This window comes from Stegostoma tigrinum, chromosome 8, assembly GCF_030684315.1.
Source record: "Stegostoma tigrinum isolate sSteTig4 chromosome 8, sSteTig4.hap1, whole genome shotgun sequence".
Lineage (NCBI taxonomy): Eukaryota > Metazoa > Chordata > Chondrichthyes > Orectolobiformes > Stegostomatidae > Stegostoma > Stegostoma tigrinum.
Genome location: NC_081361.1, coordinates 17,293,219 through 17,301,090, shown reverse-complemented (window position 1 = coordinate 17,301,090; position 7,872 = coordinate 17,293,219).

Sequence of the window (7,872 nt, the reverse complement as noted above, 5' to 3'; positions counted from 1 at the left end):
TTCATGAGACATGATATCCATGCACAAAGCTATGCTGATTATCCCAAATGAGTTCTTCCCTCTCCGAATGCCTGTAGATCCTATCTCTCAGAATGCCCTCTAACAACCTACCCACCACAGACAATAGGCTCACCAGTCCGTTGTTCCCAGGTATTTCCCTGCAGTCTTTTTTAAATGATGGCACAGCATTAGCCACCCTCCAACCTTCGGTCACGTCACTAGTGGCTGCCGACAATACAAATATCTCAGCAAGGAATCCAATATTCTCTTCCCTAGTTTGCCACAAAGTCCTGGGATACACTTCAGCAAGTCCTGGGGATTTATCTATTTTAATGCATTTTAAGACTTGCAGCATCTCCTCTTCTATAATGTGGACTGTCCTCAACACATCACTGTTTATTTCCCAAGGTGACTAGCATCGATGCCTTTCTTGATGGTAAATACTGACATGAAATATTCATTTTGGATCTCACCCATCTCTTGTAGTTCTGCACAGTCAACCTTGTTGACCTTTAAGAGCCTCTATTCTGTCCCTAATTCCTCTTTTGCCCTCATGAACTTATAGAATGTTTTTGAATTCTCCTTCATTTTACCTGCCAAAACCATTTCCAATCCCCTTTTAGCCCTCTGATTTCTCTCCTAGGTGTACTCTAACACCTTCTAAACTCCTCAAGGAATTCACTTGTTCCCAGCTGCCTATACTTGTCAAATACCTCCTTAGTTTTCTTGACCAGGGCCTTAATAACTCCTGTCATCCAGGGTCCTCTGCTTTTGCTAGTTTTATCCTTCACTCTAGCAGGAATGAGCTGGCCCTGAACCCTCATTAAGTCATTCATGAAAGCCTCCCACTTACTAGACATTCTTTTGCCTGCAAACGGCCTCCCCCCGTCAACTTTTCAAAGTTCCTACCTATGATCTTAGCCTTGTCCCAGTTTAGAACTTTAACTGTGGACCTGACAAATCCTTTTCCACAGTTATTTTAAAACTAATAGAATTCTAGTCACTGGCCCCCAAGCGCTTCCACACTGCCACTTCTGTCACTTGCCCAGCCTTATTTCCCAAGAGGAAGTCAAATCTTGCCCCTTCTCTAGTAAGGCCAATTATATACTGTAAGAGAATTTCTTCATGAACACACTTAAATTTCTCCCCATCCAAGTCCTTAATACCATGGCAGCCCCGGTTGATGTCAGGAAAGTTAAAATCTTCAACTATTGGAACATTATTATTCTTGCAGCTATGATCTCCTTATATATTTGGTCCTCAATCTCACGTTGATTACTGGGGAGCCTCTAATGCAATGCGGTCAAAGTAATCTCCCCTTTCTTTATTTCTCAGTTCTACCCATGTAGACTCAGTGAACAAACCCTCAAGAATGTCTTCCCTCAGTATTCCTGTGATATTCTCCCTAATCATAAACGCAGCTCCCCCTCTTCTCTTGCTTCCCCTCTATCCTTCTTATAACATCTGTACCCCAGTACATTAAGCTGCTAGTCCTGTCCCTCCCTCAGCCATGTTTCTATAATAGATATAACATTCCATTCCCATGTATCCATCCATGCCCTGAGTTCATTGGCATAATCTGAAAGGTCTGTCTGTTGTAAGTTTAGATAAAGGTCTTCATTACCAGTAGGTGGGGAAAAAACCTTCAGAAAAGCCAAGAGAGCACTGAACACACACTATCAAAAAAAGTGAATGTATCAGAATACAGCACTTAAAAAAAAACTTGATTTCTGAATGCCCAAGACAAACTCAGTTCTTTACAAAAAGTTAAAAATGACAAGTTTCCTTTCTGCTGAAAGTTTTACTTAAGGTTTACTAATCTAATTCATTAAAATGTGACAAAAACTATTGAATGGCAGCTATCTTTGAAGCCACAGGAATCACTGAATCTTGTTAAATACTTTGAGAAGCTTCTACTCACAAATCTATGGCAAATCCTTCAGCTGCCCTGTAAAAGGAGTATCTCCATTTGTCTCTGTGAAGAAGCTATTTTGAAAGAGGAAACCCTATCGACCACACTTTACATTGGAAAACAGAATCTAGATAGCCAGAAACTTGAAATATTTCAATTTTTACAACAATATTTACCACAACAAAGGTTCAACAATAACTTTACCAGCAATCTACTTATTGAAGCAGAAGAGGTCCCTGCTTGAAGATTTATTACATTCTGAGCAATGTATTATCAGATATTAGATTTAGATTTTACTGTCATATGCACTCAAGTACAAGAATAAAGGAGTACAGTGAGAAAAGTGTACATTCTCCAGTCAGTGCAATCTTGCAATTCAAAACACAGGATTGGAAATAGGGGCATGAATAAAAGAAACAGCCACAAGAAAAGGAAATGTTCAGATAACTCTCCCAACTCCCTGCCATGAGTCCTCGCTGCCAAAAAAAAAGCCACAAAGTCCATCCCTCAGTCTGTGAACACTCAGACGCTCCAAGTCCCTGCATGCCACCGCAGCTGGAATGCCACTGCCTTTGCTGTCAGGTACCCAGACCCAACCATGGCCTGGCACCATGCCACTGCCACTGGAACCAAGATTGGAACCATGGCACCATTCTTCGGTGCTATCTTGCCTCCACCGACATTGACACCACCATGTATTCGTGTTGGGCTGATCTGAGGCAATGCAGATGCCGCTGAAGCTGCCAGGTCCTGAATCGGGCTCAAACCTGATGCTGGGCTCACCACGCTGAAGCAGCCGATGCCTCATCCTGGTTTGCACTGCCACCTCCTCAGAATGCCATTTCAGCAAAGGAACCCACCGCTGCTGACTCCCCGGGAAGGAATTACCCCCACCACTGCCAACTCCTCCTGGAAGGGGACATTTCAGTTGGTGCCATCTCCCTTTCGAAGGTTTCTCACACTCCCTTTTGGGCAACACGTATCAAACCACACATTAAATCATTCCAAACTCAACATGTCCATTCATTCCCTGGGACAGAACCTTGAGGAATAGGTTAACATTGGGAAAAAGTTTTTTACATGAGGAACAATCAAACCTATGAGAGAAATCAAACAGATACTTAATGTAGATTTGACAGGGCATCTATTTGGTTAATCAATCAAATTTAAACTAGATGTTGGTGCTGGTATTGTGTTTATCGCAGATGATACCCTATGGTTAGCCAAGATGAATGTGTCACTACCTGATTTAAAGATGGAGATAACATGCCTACACTTAGAGGGATGTTGCACGTTGTACTGACATTCAAAGACCATACATATATGGAGTAAACATCCATCATTAACAACTAGCTAGATTGAGTGAAAACGCATTCTTTGACCTCAACCTTCTGCAGAGAATACAAGAACTAACTCTAATACAGTGAAATGAGTCTTTTACTGTGCAAATGATAAGGTCTTTGTGAAATCACTTTAATGGCTGACTACAAACCAATGTACAGGATGATCGATGTGAATTTTCTAGGGAATTAAGTTGTTACCTCGGTCTTATTGGTAGCAAGGATGATGTCATGACTCACTGGCATAGTGCACTCGTACTCAAGCCCTGAGTTGTCACAAAAAGTAAAGATTTTAAGAAATGCACCAGCATTCCCCAAATTGCCTGTCTTGTAGACACAGGTTGACAGGAAACACAAATTAGGTTTTGTATTTTTAAAAAATACTGTTTATCACAAAGAATTAGACTCTATCGACAAGATAACATCGGCATATGCCACTACAAATTAGAACTGTAATATTCTTATAAACTTCACCTTTACGTACATACAGACATTAAAATTACTTAGAGTCGTTCAGCATGGAAACAGACCCTTCAGTCCATCAAGTCCATGCTGACCATGTTCCCAAACTAAACTAGTCCCTCCTGCCTGCTCTTGACCCACATACCTCCAAACCATTCCTACTCACGTACTAATCCAAATGTTTTTTTTAATGTTGTAACTGTACCCACATACACCACTTTCTCTGGAAGTTCATTCCACGCACAAATCACTCTGTGGAAAAATGTTGCCCTTAATGTCATTTTAAAATCTTGTTCCTCTCACCTTCTAAATATGTCCCCTAGTTTTGAACTCCCCCCACCTTCAAGAAAAAACCTTAGCATTCACCTCATGATTTTCTAAACTTTTATAATGCCACCCCTCAAACTCTTACATTCCAGTGAAAAAAGTTACAGCCTATTTTTATATCTCCAACCTTCTGTACCCAGCAACATCCAGGTAAATCTTTTCTGAGCCGTCTCCAGTTTAATAATATCCTTCTTATAAGAGGCCAACCAGAATTGCACACAGCACTCCAGAAGAGGCCTCACCAATATCCTGTACAACCTCAACACAACTTCCCAACTCCTATACACACAGGTCTGAGCAATGAAGGCAAGCATGCTAAATGCCTTCTTAGCCACCCTGTCTACCTGTGACACAAATTTTGAAAACATATGTGCCTGAACCCCTGGGTCCCTATGTTTTACAATACTACCCAGTGCCCACCCATTATTTGTATAAGTCCTGCCCTTGTTTGCATTACCAAAATGCAATACCTCACATTTATCCAAATTAAACTCCAACTGCAACTCCTCAGCCCATTGACCCAATTGATCGAGATCTCTTTGTAATCTTAGATAACCTTCTTCACTGCACACTTTACCACCAACTTTGGTGTCATCTGCTAACATACTAAACATGCCTCCTATATTTTCATCCAATTTATATAAGTGACAAACAAAAATATAAACACTTGTGAAACACTGCTGGTCACAGGCGTCTGGTCCAAAAATACCCTCCACCACTGCCCTCAGTCTCCTGCAATAAAGCCAATTTTATATCAAATTGGCAGGCTCACCCTGAATCCCCTGTGACCTAACTTTACTAATCAGTTCACAATGCAGAATCTTGATGGAGGAGAGATAAAGATGCAAAATAGATGTAATGTTAGCTGCAAAAGAGGAGAAAATGCGTTCACTGTGCCAGAAGGCGGGGTGGGGGAGTGTATATAGGAGAAAAGGGAGGATCGAGATCATACTCTGACGTTGTTGAACTCAATATTAGATGCTAAAAACAGCTGAAGTGGAAAATGAGTCGTTATTCCTCCAGATTCATTGAGCTTCATTGGAACATTGTAACAGGCCAAGACTGGAAGTGTGAGCAAGGGAGCAAGGTAGTTTATTGAAATGGCAAACAATTGGAAGGTTAGGATCATTTCTTGGTGCAGAGTGGAGATATTCTGCAAAGTGGTCATCCACAATCATCCAATAAGTGCTGGTCAAAAATCTTAACATTTGGCCAAAACTCATGAACAAAATGATGGCAGTTCTATTTTGCAAAAATAAATCACTACACTCAACTCATTCTAGGTATTAGTCCATTAAATCTTCTTTGAAATGTCTCCAATGTATTAACAACTCTCTATAAGTATGGTGAGTAGAACTGAACACAGTACTCCAAATTCAAGTCTCACCAGTACAAAGCGTGTGTCTGAAGGTGGCCCGTGAATTCCCACTTGTTTACAGTAATGCTTTTCAGCTAGCTGAAAAGCTCGGGGAGAGTGCGGGTAAGTGGAGTTGAAGTGCCCAACAGCCATGATTAAATGGCGGAGTGGACTCGATGGGCCGAATGGCCTTACTTCCACTCCTATGTAAATGGTCTTATGTTTGAACACTATCTGTAGTAGAAGTTAAATTATTCAAATCGAGAGAAACGTGGCTGGTGAGAACAGTTAAATTTTCAAGATTATTTGTAGTTGTCATCAGCTTCAAGGTTAATGTTGTTTCAGCAATTTTCATAGAGTTAGTCTTTAAAATCTGATAACACCTGTTGAATTTTCTGAACTTGGTTTCATCAGTTTACAGGACATCAGCCTTAAACTGGCTTATAGTATAGATCAGAGACAGAACTCCTAAGCTGATCATGTTAAATTTTCCAATAGAGTTAAGTTATTCCAATTTCTTCTCTTTTGTTGTATTTTAACTAAAGTATGTGAATAAATGTGTTTTACTTAATGTCAACTAGTTTGACCAAGCAAATTCCATCCAGAATGCAACACCTGACACATCTTTAAAATTAAGAAAAGTTAGGTTCCAGGCTAATCTCTTAAAATATTTTTAGACGGTTTAGTCTGGCCCTTAATACCATTGTGTTCTGAAATATCAAACAAGGTGATCTTCATATGAAGAAGCTAAGTTAGAAGTTCCTCAAGTCAAGCCTTGCTTCCTGAACTCAGTGAATCTCTGCTCCAGATGCAATTTCCAATGTTAAATGCTGAATGTAAATTTCCTATGAACTTCACAAACGTCACAATGTTCTCTGCATTGACCTTCAATGCATTCCATTCCCATCAACAATTTGGACACCTCCACAGCCCAAAGAATGCAATGGTTCAAGAAGGCAGTTCCACATCACCTTCTGCAAGGCATTTAGGGATGGACAATAAATAATATCTAGACAATGATGCCGACATCCTTGAATGACCGAAAAGAAATACCATCCCTTTGCCCCTCTGACTAACTTAAAAATACAGAATATATTAGACTGAACACTTGCCATCATTAAGCTCTCGGAAAATTAAATTTTGCTGTGCATTTTTACACTAGAGTTAATTAGAAAATAAATAAGCTCTCACTTATCAGTCCTGACAGTGCTGCTAGTAGGAACATACAGTCCATAAACATTACAGTATGAAGGAAGCTGGAAAGAGATAAATATTTGGACATTTTCTTGGTGGCAAAGCATTTACCATGGAACTTGTTGGAACTGAAGGGCCAGAAGTGGAAGTGTGTTGTTGTTCATCTAACTGTTTACAAAAAGACAATTGAATTTGTGGGAAGACTGTGAGCCAGAGAATTTAAGATGGCTAAAAGATGGTTTGCATGACTCTCAGTGCTTGACTGACTCGGTTTGGAGGAGATACTGAAGCTTGCTGTTTCAGGACAATACCAAGAGGTGTCAGTTGAAAACACAAACCTCCAAGAAGTTGACAGCAGAAAGAAATGACATGGAGGTCCTGGTGTTGGATTGGGGTGGATAAGGTCAGAAGTCACACGACACCAGGTTATAGTCCAACAGGATTATTTGTAATCAATAGCTTTTTGAGCATTGCCTCTTCATGAGGCGATGAAGGGGTAACGCTCCAAAAGCCTGTTATTTCAAATAAACGTCTTGGACTATAATCCGGTGTCGTTCAATTTCTGAAGCTGAAAGAAAAGTCTCTCTCTCTCCTTAAAAAGGAGAAACATTACTGCAGGACAAGCTGCACAGATCTCTCTCACCAAAGAATCTTCTGAGAAATACTAGACATCGACATCTTTATCTTTGCCTTAATCATTAAAAAGTTGAACTGTTACTTCCATTCAAAGACATAAGTCTAACCCTCCCCAAAACTGAAGTATAACTTTAAGATGTCATTGATTCTACAGCTTCAGTTTCTTGATCTTGATAACAGGAAATTATCTAGGCTGAAGTCTTCCTGTTTTTCATTCTTTGAGCTCAGACTCTTGGACCTTGTTTTGTTTTTCCTATTGGACTTTTTTTCATGAAACTCATATTATGTCTGCAGAGACATCTTGTCCCATCTGTTGAATGAGTGAGTTTGTGTGTTAGTATTAAGGGGATATTAGCTTAATTCCAAAGAGCACCCTTTTTGCTTACCGTTTATTTTAACGATAAGTTTGCTTTTAATAAATGTATTATTTTCAAGGATATTGAAGGGGTGAAAGTCACTTTTGTTCTTGATAATTGTAAGAAAGGGAAACAAGTTAACTATTTTGGTGATTAAATAAAATATTTACATGTTTGATGTGTCTTATGTCATGGTGGGTCTTGATTACCAGTATTGTAACAGTCATTCCAAATCAAATGTTGTTTCAGTGCCAGTCCCGAAGACCATATTTTATCAAACATGGTCAG